At 42.6% G+C, this 13,689-nt stretch overlaps 1 long non-coding RNA gene across 1 annotated transcript; it reads right to left on the bottom strand.

Moving 5' to 3' along the window:
- Nucleotides 1-137: 137 nt before the first annotated feature.
- On the bottom strand, nucleotides 138-1,484 carry LOC131250002 (uncharacterized). The gene is made up of 2 exons (XR_009172964.1): nucleotides 717-1,484; nucleotides 138-517 (listed from the first exon to the last, which is right to left on the bottom strand). It is a non-coding gene; the product is annotated as an uncharacterized LOC131250002 (long non-coding RNA).
- Between the last annotated feature and the right edge of the window lie 12,205 nt (nucleotides 1,485-13,689).

The following is a 13,689-nucleotide window of genomic DNA, read 5'->3' as shown; positions in this document are numbered from 1 at the left end:
TTTAGCCCAATGGTTTTTTTTTTTGGTAGAATCAATTTAGGTTGTATGTTCTCGCGACTGTGATACTCCTGATCCAACATGAACTGACTATTTAGGCAACATTTGGATGCACTATCCAATAAAATTATAATAATAAGTTCAATAAAGTGGAAATGACCAAATTGCAATTATTTAGTATTCATATTCAATAAAGTAGAAGTCCGCTATCAAAAGCAGAAATAAGTAGGCTGGATATCTACCAAGATGACTTTAGAAAAACATGGAACTGGAAGATGTGCAGAAATGAATCTACTCGATGTGCAGTCTCATGAACATATAAAAACCTGCCTCCATACACCTCGCCATACTACATAGACATGGAACAGGAAGATCCCCGTCATCCATAAAATCAACTTACTTTGTACCTGCCTTGGTCGAGAAAGAAGGACATAGTCTCAACTTCTAATCAGATGGGCCATGCATGTATTTTGAATGTAGGCTGTTTTTCATTTCCTTAGATGCCATTTTGATGAACTGCCTACCACACATGTACACCATGCTTGTGAGTAAGTAGTGTGAGTAAAAATCCAAGAGTATCTTTAAAAAGCCATTGAAAAAAAAAAGACCTCTGAGAGACTTAAAGCAAAAGTCCCATTAGAAGTAGGAATAAGTAGACCAAAAAATAAAAGAAAAAGCCAATGAATTGTTTGGTATTATTGGCAAATCAAATCACTTACTTGAAGAAACATAAGCTTGAGGACAACACCCAAGTTCCAGCATTCATGCATGGTTATTGGGGTGAGAGGGTTCCGTGTCTTAGCATATACTTGTCCCAACACCATTCTTGTAGAGGCAAAGGCAACATGGCATATGTAAGAATGGAGATGAAGCATAAAAAATAGCCACAATTTTAAATCAAAGGTGATACCACCATTAACGTGCCTTAACTCAATAATCAGATTGTTACACTCATCAGGCAAAGGCAACCATGAACATGAAATTCACTTCAAACCAAACTCATTAGGTAAAGAACATAAAAAAAACCCAAATCATAAAGTACATCAATATAATTAAAAAGAAAAAAACATCAAATTGCATAGAATCATGGATTTATAGCAGTCCAAAATATGACTAAGAACATGAAATTACCATTGAGAGCAGATCATGAGCTAATAAAAACCAAGTACAAAATGCATTAATAGAGGAAAGAACCATCAAGATGCACATAATTAGGGATTTACGTCGGTCCAAGAGACAACCATGAGTAAGAATATGAGCTTTGAAAACAAAACAATGAGCTAAAAACCATGGATATTTGGCTTCATGGTAAGATGATTTGGACAGTCCAGCTAATTTGCACCAACAGAGATAGCTGTCAGTCCAAAAATGCTTACAGGGCCAATACATTTTTTTTTCTTTTGTCAAGCAATGGATGTCCCACTTGAAAGGAATTTGATTACATTATGTTTGCATTTGCAATGTGCAAAATGGAGATTTCTGATGTGGTTAGCCATAACAAAGCATTTTCCTATTTACCCTTAGGCCATGATGAATGTTCATTTCTCACCAACAACTCCATATCTCTTTTTACTGAATCACTCATAGCACAAATGGATAGTAGGGTTAAAACAACATTTTTATACAAGCACTTTCTAAAATTTCTAAGTGGGATGGGAAGTTCTTAAAAGAAACCAAAAAACAAAAAACAAAAATAAAAAACAAAAACAAAAACAAAAACAAAGAAAAATTTTTTAAAAAAAAGGAAAAAAAATCATGCTGCATACTGTAGAGTGCAGACATCCAAATGCTATTTTGGGCAAAGGAAAAACCAATGTATCGGACCATCCAAACACTAAATTAAAGATCATCAAACATGTTAGCAATTATGAGCATTGACAAGCTTGCACATATTACAAAAATGAATAAATTGGGACTGCATCACATTAAGGAAAGCCCTTCAAAATGTACCACAGAACAATAACAAAAATACCACAGTACCTTGCTACGACAAAAATATTCGTGGCCAATTACAAAAGCAACGGTACTTTCCATACACAATTATTGAATCACCTCCCTTGATCATGACACACTTTTCCCAAAACCATAGCTTATCAAAACAATTGAATTGCATAGGCATAGGATATTCTATTGGAACCATAATTTTATTTCTCAAAGCAACTGGTTGATTTTAATAAACCTTTGTAATTAATTGCATGCTCATAGCATCTGTAAGAGTTTTGTGTTCTTATTGCCAAGCCCAAGCTTGCATAAAAGAGTGTTTCCTTAGCATAGTAGCTAGCATGCTAAGGCAACTCGTCCCTGCTCCCTGGGCCATATTTTCAATTCCATAAGTCCACAAATGCATTACAACTTACTTCAGTGGTTACACTTCCACATGTTTGGAGGAGGAGGTAGGGTATATACTTGAAGGTGGTGGCTGTATAACCATATATGCATGTTTTAAGCTTGCTAGTGTTGTGCATATAAAGCATGCACCTGCCCAACAAAACCCACTTGCAATTCAAATCTATGCAACAACAAACTCAAAACCTATGATAACTACTCTAATATATATTTGAAATATTAATGGAAAGAAGTTGCGATAAATATATAAGAGGTGCATGCCTGTGCAACATGGGCTTTGTGAATTTTTTCAAACAGTTGGCATCCCTTCCTCCACATGTTCTTGTCCTTAGACACTAGATTGATGTTAGTGAAGAAACGATCAATTGGCTCGGGATCAAACCATGCCACAACCCACAACACCATATTAAGCTTCACAATAGGGTACACCATGCATTTTCCAAGGGAAATCCCCCTCTACATCATCATACAACAAATTTACAGATAAATTTTAGAAACTCTAATCTCAACATTCGATTTCAGTAAACAAAGTATAAATTAAAAAATAATAATCAAAAACCCCTAAATCTAAACATCCGAAATTTGGAAACAAACAACAAAAAATTGATTGAAAATTGTTTCTACATAAACTAACCTTTCCTTAAAGAGCTTGTTTGGTGCTCTACCTGTGACTTTTGCGACAAGTAGCAGAGAGAGCTCTGCTTTCAGATCTATCAGCGGAAAGGGGTTTTAGATTTTTTGTCAGTGGGAGTGAGAGAGGGGTTCCGAATCTTTTAGTAGAGAGGTTTTAGATCCTTCACGACTGGGAGTGCAACAACTCAAAATCATCCATTGATAAAGAGGAGTTTGTGAGATCGAGTGAGAGGGGATGGTTAGGGAGAGAAGAGGAGTTCGTGAGATGGGAGATCGAGAGAGAGAGAAAAGGAGTACGGGAGCTTGAGAGAGAGAGAGAGAGAGAAGAGGCGCGGGAGATCGAGAGAGAGAAAGGGGCGGATGTAATAGGGAATAGGGTTGAGTGGAGGGAAATGAATGTTTCGTGAGAGGGGGAAAAGAAAAAGGCAGCGCAGTTTTTCGCATTTTTGCCTGCTACAGTCCTGCTACAGTTTTTAACCGTAACTAAAAGCCAATATGACCATAGCTATTGAACAATCCGTAATGGGCTCTCTATGGTTCATATTTGATGGGATCTGGATGGACGACCTTGTCAAGGGCTTTGTGGGGTCCGTCCTGATGCAATCGATATATCCACTCCGTCCATTAATTTTGTAATTTTTTTTAAGGGAATGAAGCCAACATCTAGGCAAATCGAAGGTCTAATTGAACCACACCATCAATCAATGGATTAATTTCCACTCTTCCCTACCGTGTGGTCCACTTATGCTTTTGATCTACTTCTTTTTTGGGTTCTTGCCTTAAAATACTCTTAAAAAATGGATAGACGTATTAGATGGAGTACACACATTTTAATGGGCTTCATAGAGTCCCTTATGAGGTATCCAAGGTTGTATGTACGCCTGATAGAGTTAACTTTTATCTACGGTTTGGACAGTTTTAGCTATGGTTTTAAGCCGTAGCAAATGAGCTACGGTTTATAGTCGTAGCAAAAAACCAGAATAGTCCAAAGCCTTTGGTCATTTTTTTGGTAGTGTCTGGACGGTGGGTGGTCACCTAATTTATGTGAGATATACCCACACCGTCCAAACATTAAAAGATGCTTTCCTTTTATTATTTTATTATTTTTTTCTTCTCTCATGGTACATGGAATGGGATAGATCTAAATTTCATGTGGGCCCATCAATAAGGTATGTATTATATCTGCATCGTCCATCTGGATGGTGGGGAACCACTGCGATTTATGTATTTCATCTCACCGTCCATCTGGACGGTGGGGACCTCATGATAAATATGCTTTATTCACGACGTCCATCTATGTGGACCACGCCAACTGAATAAGCTGTTGTATCTGACGTCACAAGCTCCGTGGGGCCCACTGATGTACGTATTGTATTCCATACCGTCCATCAGTGTGGACTCCACTGTGATGCATTTATTATCTACACCGTCCGTCTGGACAGTGCTGTGAGGGCCACCGTGATGTATGAGTCTTATCCACGCCGTCCAGATGGTTGGACGGTGGGACCCACCATTGATGTATTTATTCTATATCCATGCTGTCTATCAGGTGGACCACGCTGCAAACAGTAAGGATGAACGTCCACCATTGAAACCCTTTTGGGAGTGTAGAAGTTTTGGATTTATGTGAAATTTATTTTTCCTCTTAGTTCAGGCCTTTGTGATCTTATCAATAGATTGGAAAATAAATGTTGTGGTGGGCCCTGTGGATTTTAAACAGTGGAAATCGTTATCTCCATCGCTATTTAGGGTGTGGTCCAGATGATCTTTTGATATGATTCATTTTTGAGTAAATGATCTCTAAAAATAGATGTATAGTGTAGATAGTTCACCTAGAATGATGGGCCTGATTAGATGTATTTGAGGCCACCTATTGTGTATTTGAGGCCCATTGGTGCGGCCCATTGGTGCGGCCCACTTGATGTATATGAGGCTCATTTGGTGTGGCTCATTAAGCGGCCCATTGTGATATATGTTAGGCCCATGTCATGCGGCCCATTGTGATGTGTATTAGGCTCATGTCATGCGGCCCATTGTGATGTGTATTAGGCCCTTGGGTTGTGATTCTTGTGATGTATCTGAGGCCCATGTGCATGACCCACCTGTTGTGTATATGAGGCCCATGAGTGAGGCCCATTGTGATGTGTTCGAGGCCCATGTGATGGGGCCCACCATGACGTGTATTAGGCCCATGTGATGCGGCCCATACTGATGTGTATTCGGTGCATTATTGTGGCCCATTGCGATGTATATGAGGCCCTGAGATGTGGCCCATTGTGATGTATATGCGGCCCATGAGTGAGACCTATTGCGATGTATATTAGGCCTTTGTGTGACGCCATGGGCCCACGAAACGTTTAGCTCTATGTGGGCCACTCCTTGGGAACAATGATGGTTGAATGTCCACATTGATGGGCGATGATGGTTAAATGTCCAGATTGTAACCTTTCATTAGGCCTTGTTAGGCCAATTCTCACCGATTCTGATTGTCGAGGCTGATTTCGATTGTTGATATCGATTCCAATTATCGAGGCCGATTGTTGAAGCCGATTCCGATTCCGATTGTCGAGGTTGATTGTTGAGGCCGATCCCAATTTTGATTATTGAGGCCGATTCTGATTGTTGAGGCTGATTATTGAGGTCGATTCCAATTGTCGAGATCGATTTTAATTATCAAGGCTAATTATCGAGGTCGATTTTGATTATCGAGGTCAATTATCGAAGCTGATTCTAATTGTCAAGGTCGATTGTTGAGGCCAATTATCGAAGCCGTTTTCGATTGTCAAGGCCGATTATTGAGGCTGATTCTGATTTCGATTATCGAGGGCGATTCCGATTATCGATACCGATTCTGATTGTAGAGGCCGATTGTTGAAGTCGATTCCGATTCTGATTGTCGAGGCCAATTCCAATTGTCGATACCGATTCCGATTGTCGAGGCCGATTCCGATTGTCGATACTGATTTCGATTATCAAGACCAATTCCGATTATCGAGGTTGATTGTTGAGGCCGATATCGATTTCGATTATCGAGGCTGATTCTGATTATCGATACTAATTTCGATTGTCGATGCTGATTCCGATTGTCGAGGCCGATTGTTGAGGCCGATTTCGATTCCGATTGTCAAGGCCAATTGTTAAGGCCGATTTCGATTTCGATTGTCGAGGCTGATTATCGAGGTCAATTTTGATTGTCGATACCGACGAGGTCGATTGTCAAGACCGATTCTGATTCCGATTATCGAGGCTGATTATCAAGGCTGATTCCGATTGTCGAGGCTGATTATCGAAGCCGATTCCGTTTATCGAGGACGATTGTTGAGGCCGATTCTGATTTCGATTGTCGAGGCTGATTGTTGAGGCCGATTCCGATTTCGATTGTCAATACTAATTTTGATTGTCAAGGCCGATTCCAATTATCAAGGTCGATTGTTGAGGCCGATTCCGATTATCAAGGCCGATTGTCGAGGTCGATTATCGTGGCTGATTCTGATTGTCGAGGCTGATTCTGATAGTCCAAGTCGATTGTCGAGGCTGATTCCGATTGTTGAGGTCGATTCTAATTGTCGAGGCCAATTCTAATTGTCGAGGCCGATTGTCGAGGCCAAATATCGAGGCCGATTGTCGTGGCCTAATGTGATGTATATGAGGCCTATGTGATGAGGCCCATTGTGGTACATTTAAGGGCCAAGCGATGGAGCCCATTGTGATGTATATTAGGCCCATGTGAAAGGCCCATTGTGATGTGTATTAAGCTCTTGAGTGAGTCCCATGGTGTTGTATATTTGGCCCTTGTGTGAGGCCATGGGTCCACTATATGATAGGCTCTATGTGGGCCATTCCTTGGGGCAATGTTGATTAAATGTCCACATTGTCGAGGTCGATTGTCGATACCGGTTATTGATACCGATTATGAGCATGTGACAACATAGCATCATGATACATGCCCATACGCATCATCTGCATGTTTGTTATGAGATGTGGTTGACCATTGCATATATCATTGGGTAGGTTGTTATGAGACTCCCTGATAGGCGGAGGTTATCTCACATGAGTGCACGGTATACGTAGGATTGATGCATGACTGGATTATATGACTCATGCATCTTGCATTGTGTGTTGTGATTACTGTATGCCCTAACGACATCAGGGCCGTAGCCTCCACAGGCATGTCATGGATGGCCAGATGAGATACTAGAAATCTGTTACTAGTATCGGGCTGCCATAGATGGCCCTAGGTGAAAATCCCTAAACCCTCTTAGTACTAGAGGATGCCGCAACGTCTAGACTGAGTGGATATATATGCGCGCATGAGGGCCGTATACTAATAGGCCGCGTCTCCCTCTATGTCATGGTTGGTTGGGAGGGGGTGTGTGTAACACCCCATACTTTCAGTACTCGGGTGTTACCTTTTAAACCCACACTTAACTAAAAATTACTTGGGTTAACTAAAACGTGAACTCGACATACGCAGGATGGGGATTCTTGTCGACATTAAAGTCATCCATCAGGGTCTCCAGGAGCTAGAATACTCCCTATGACAATCGGGAAGGTGAGACCACTCGAACACTCAAAGATTGAAGCCATTATGCTAGTTAATTCTGATGCAACACACTTGTCACCAACACTTTAGAATTCGTTAGCGACAAACAAAGCCTTCATCATAACTAATACCCTATATTAAATGTTAAAAAAGTCTATCAGGCCCACCTGATCAACGGATCTCAACATATGGGCAACTGACAGCCTAAGGATTTATGTAACGGGCCACCTAGGGCTCACTATCAACCCAAAGTGAACCAGGATCCCTGGGTAATGTCCCCCAATACAAATGAACAGAGTAGATCATGGTAATCACATTTCAGTGGGCCCCTACACAATGCATGTACACAAAAAGTGCTTGGGCACGAGGTGTACTAAACCCAATGGCTCGGTCAAACTAGCTATGACCGAGCATTTCTCAAATATCTTCCTGCCCTTCCTCTCTCTGTTTCAAACCGACCCACTTCAAACCTATAAGTGGGCCACCACGATCGTTTTCTGAGCATTCTAAACTTTTCAAATCCTTCATGGAACCCACATCATCAAAACGGTATAGCAGTTTCACCCGTGGTATTCGGAGAAAGGAGATTAAATGCCACCATCCATCTTAGCCTAAAAACCGTCCGACCAAGAACCTGCGTTGTGAAGAGAGAGAGAGAACCGCCCTTCCTCTCTGGGAAGGACAAATCTCAGCCGTTCACAGTGAGGACGATCACAACCGTCCATCCCTCTCTCCCTAGACTATAAAAAGGGCACACTGTAGCCCTTGAATCCATGCCAGGGAGGAAGAAGAAAGAGAGTAAGAAACAGGGAGCCGACCCTCTGGTTCAACATAAGTAAAAAAAAAATGGCAGTAACTGGCCCTGTCAAACACTCTCACCTCGTTCCTTTACCTTCCTCTTTTCTTGTAAGTTGTAGGTATTACGTTCCTGGACCGAGACCAAGCCAAGAAATGGCTGAGTTCTGGGTCGGGGCTGTGTCAGGAAACATGCCAAACAATGGCTGTCTTTCCATCTTAGGAACCAGCCAAGCAATGGCCCGGGTTTCATGCCAATATTAGGCCATAGTTAGGGTCGAAATCCAGCCAAATAATGGCTGAGATCATGACCAAAACAAAGCCAGAAACCAGCGTTGTTCAGTCCAATCCCAACCCAGACAATGACTGTGGGATGGACTGAGAGGCCTGCTAAGCAAAGGGACCATGTTTTGGTCGGAACTGAGCCAATGCATGGCGCTGTTGCAGTGAGGAAACCGACCCCTTGTTGCAGCACCTGTTTCGGGCAAAGACCCGGCCAAACAATGGCCGAGCATCGGTCCAAGAACAGGGAGAGACGAAGCTCTATTTGGAGCTGAGACCGGATCATCCAGCAGGCCACCTCTGATCGTCCATCAGGCCACATGATCGGCTCTGTTGGAGCTGAAATCGGGCCAAAGCCATGACCAAATAATGGTCGTGCATTGGCCGAACTTAGCTTTGTTTTGAGCCAGGAACCGGCCAAGTTGATGGCCATACAAATGACCATAGGGATGGACTGATACCACCCTCATGCGGGCCCGGATCTGCCGTCTATCAGGCCTTGATAGTGGCCATGGGTTGGCCGCTGATGGACAGTGAAACCAGCCCTCTGATGGGTTATGCTTAAACCGGAGACGGTCCTCCAAAGACTGCCGCATTAGGGGCCATCCATGCACGTTACATGCTGGTGGGCTGGTCTTAGGCTCTGCAAAAATTGCAGGTGGGCCTCACCCAACGTTAACGGGCTGCACCTTGCATTTGGGCTAGGTGCTGATCAATGATTTGGTCTTCCTTCAAACCAGGTGGACCCCACCATATAAAGGTTATGGGTCGCATTAAGCCACCACGGTCTAGCATCCTTGTTGGTGGGCGGCACCAAGCTCCAGGTGGGCCGTACGTCAGGGGCCGTCCAAAGTCAGGACATGGTCCACTTTGATGCGTATCCACACCGTCTACCTGTGTGGCCAGCTAGGTGGGACCCACCCTGCACCTGGTACACTATGGGACGTAGGGTCCACCAATCACATGGGACCCACCTGTGAAGGAAATACACGGTGCATGTCAACACCAAAACGTTGAAACAGAGGACGCCGAATGCTCCTCTGCTAATCAATTCACGTAAACTCGTTGCAAAAAGTTGAGATCTCATCAGCTATGATGAGTCTAGGAAATCCAAATGGTCCACATGAAGCAGCACCTCACAAAACCCCTTGGTTTTAAATTTTACTTTAAACCGAAACTTCGGTGGGCCACAAGGAATGCAAACAGTTTCTTCCTTTAAATTGAAATTATTCTTTCTATGGCCCACCAGAATCTTAGATCATAGTGAAAACTCACGTCTTAAGGTTTCTTGGGATTCTACATCTTATGGACCGTTCGGATTTGACACCCATGTTTACGCGGGACCCACCAAGCCTAGGTATATCGTATACATATATGTATGTGTGGGCTGCACCTCGTGGGAGCCCACCACTGATGGGCGTACTGCATCTAGGCGGTCTGCCCATTCAATGGATCATCCAAATGATGGTGGGCTGTACGAATGTTGTGGGCCACCCTACTGCATATCCACACCGTCCACTGTCTTGCCGGGTTGAGAGAAATCCATCTGCACTGTCCAGAAGATCTGAGGGTGGTTGCTGGACGCTTCAACGGTCCATAAATAAGTGTGTATATTATGTAAAATATACGATATACGTGATGCTATACTATATAGGGTATACATATATATGATGCATGGGTGGATGTAAACGTGGTGGGCCCCACATGGGACCCACACGTGAAGTAAATTGACGGTGCATGCATGCACCAGGGAGTGAAGACATAATATATCAGTTCACGTAAGCCACTGCAAAATGTCGAGATCTCCCCATGGCTGATGAATCTGGAAAATCTGAATGGTCCACTTGGAGCAGAACCTCATAAAACCCCCTGGTTCCCATTTTTACCTTGAACCAAAACTTGGGTGGGCCATGATTAATGCAAACAGTTTCTTCCCTTGAAAGTGCATTTATCTTTGCTATGGCCCACCAGAATCTTAGATCAGGATGAAGATTTACCTCCTAGGGTTTCTTGGGATTCCACATCTTATGGACCGTTTGGATTTGACACCCATGTCACAAATATGAAGGTGCGCAGGTGCCTGGGTGCCTAGGTAGGCGTGCCTCATATATTTATGCATGGTGAGTCCTGCACGTGTGGAACCCCATTGTGCACACTGAATATAAACCGTCTAAGGTCGGGATGCAGTGCGCCTGGACACACATCCACACCGTCCACACAGAACTCGTGTGATACATGTATAATATACATATATATGTACATATGTACACTAGGTTACAAATATCATATACATGATGTATACAGGGATACACTATGTGATGTACATGAGATAGAAGTAGTGTGCTAGCTCACCCATATGACGGTGGGCCATGTATGTGGGCCCCACCATGATATAAATGCTTGTCTGCACAGTCCATGCAATGGACCCCACCAACTAAATAACAGTATATTACGCCCACTTATTGGGACAAGTATTATTAGGCTTGTACCCTCTCAAATAAAACCCAAACCATCATGATTTGGGCCATTCGACCAACCATGGCGTCCTAGAATCTTAGAACTTATTAGCTAATGTAAGGAATTTCTCTCGGAATCTGTTCAAGTGACGCAGAGACGCTAGCTTCTTGAGAGGGCTCACACCAAAGGATGCCCTATAACTTGTCTGGTGATGATTCTTCCCCTTGAGCTTTCCATCTTCTCATCAGCTTAAGTTATAGTTGTTATTTAAATTCATAATTGATATCTCTCTTTATAATCACATGTGTTAGCTAGTGAAAATTGAATTGTTGTATTATATGCTTTATGATTATCCTGTATAACTGTTCGTGCTTGTGGATTGCTTATGGAGCTTAAACTGGTACATTAGTGGGAAATTCCCACATATGAATGTACACCCATACTTGGGATGTAACTTGACAAGTTGTGATCGTAATGGACCTTCGCCTTGGTGGTTATTGAGTGGTGGTCTAGATGGACCATTGATGTGGGCCTACCATCCAGGGTTGTTGTGCCCAATGGTTTTTAAGGATGGTCTTTATCGTATGGTTTTGATATCGGCCCTATGTGGCCTACTTTGATATCACCCTATGTGGCTTTATTCTAGTATTTTCCTATATGGGTTCGATATTTTATTCTGTGCAACCATGCGATGGTAAGCCCCATATGTTGTAATGTGATTGGTCACTAGTCGATGGGGTTCCATTAAACATCCTAAGGTGGTAGTCTCATGGGCCGGGGATGGTGGCAATGGGATACTATGCCCGAGCCGTCGGCCTACGCTGGGCCATGTGCTCCCCGTAGTGACCTTTGAGCTTACCTAAATTGGCTGGTTGTAAATGGATTAATAATGACTTGACTAATCATGCATACATGAAATATTTCGATGACTTGGATCACTCTGCCCTGCGATTACGCTACGTGTTGTGCTTATGACTAGTCATGCGATGATGATATTGACTCTAATTATCATGCCCTGCGATTACGCTGCATGTTGCGCTGATAACCAGTCTTATCCCTAGGTGACGACCTCAATGTCCGTCCGGATGTTTTTCCCAGGACATTGCCCATCTGGATGTTTTACCCGGGGCACAGACCGTTTGGATGTTTTACCCGGGTCGATCATTACATTCATACATCCATGCATCTAACAAGACTGCATTTACTCTGTTTTGGTTTCTGTATGTTTTATACTATTTCTTACCTAATGCGGCGGTATGTAATCTTGAGGGAAATTCACACTGAGTTGGCCACTCATCCATCAAATATAAAACCGTACAGGTAGTACAGGTGGCTTAAGTGATATGCATGTTCAAACTTGATAAGGAGCAGGGTACGATCACCAGGAATGCTTGACTGTATGCTTGGAGGAGCTGTGTGATCTTGCGGCTTATATTTATATGCTTTCTATAATTTTCTCATACATTAGATCATGTAATTCTTGTATTTGTAAATTTTAGAGACATTGGTTGGTATAAGTCATTATGTGCATATTTGAATGATAATGAAATTTTTCTTTATGTCGATTTGTCCACACTACGCTCATTTGCTTACTCTGATGAAAGAAAAAATATATGTACTCGAATTTGACCATCTTTTAAGGTTAACACTCGAATTTTTAGGAAACGGGTCATGTACTTGGGTCCTGAAAAGTCGGGGCGTTACAGTGTGACCTTACTTGCCTAAGTGAGAGGGCAATATCTAGGTTGAGTTTGACCAGCTTGAGGAATGGGTCCGCTATCGACGAGCCGGGCCCGATATTGGCAGGCGGATAGTGAGGTCTCTTCCACTTACCTAATTGTGTGCTTGGATAGGGGCGGCAAGCTAACGTAGAGTGTAATAGACCCAGGTGATGATCCCAAAGATGTACAGTACTAATTTGTGGAGTAGGAGTTGCATATTCAGCATTATATTCATTCATTCACTATCCACTTGGGCTGGTGGTGCACAACTAATTGTTATGTGTACTTTCGTAATGGCCAGGATTTCTGTTAGGGCGTGCGACTAACCTGAGATCAAGAGCTTAACACATTGAGTCTATCTATCTAAATTTAGGTATAAGATTGATTTCGATAGAAGTTCTTTATGATAGGCCCCATAGCCTGCGATACCACGTACTATTATCCCGACTTCACACTGCAGCTTGGTCATTTCATTTGCACTAAATATTGCATATTGCATTACATCCTCGGCATATGGCATTTTGGGTTGCTATGTTTCTGCATTTATATAACCTAGATGAGGCTGATGGTATTCATAGTTCTTTTGAATTGCATATTGTATTGTATCCTCGATATCTGATATCTGATCCATTATGTTTCCGCATTACATAGCCGATTTACATTACTTTCTCAGTATATGACATTGGCTTATTATGTCTTTTTATCTCATATCCTGGATGAGGTTGATGATATTTTATGGACTTGTCAGTATTTCCGCTTACTTTGATATTTGCGTGCTTGGCACTTACCTTGTGCACACACTTATACCACCCTCTAAGCTTTCTATAAGCTTATGCATGATAGATGCGTGCAGGTGATGTTATGTTACAGCAGCATTGAGCTTGGAGCATGCAGCGGTCTTCTGGAGTTTTGATT

This window comes from Magnolia sinica, chromosome 6 (genome assembly GCF_029962835.1).
Source record: "Magnolia sinica isolate HGM2019 chromosome 6, MsV1, whole genome shotgun sequence".
NCBI lineage: Eukaryota > Viridiplantae > Streptophyta > Magnoliopsida > Magnoliales > Magnoliaceae > Magnolia > Magnolia sinica.
Note: the sequence above shows the minus strand (reverse complement) of the source record. Positions and strands in the feature narration are given on the sequence as shown.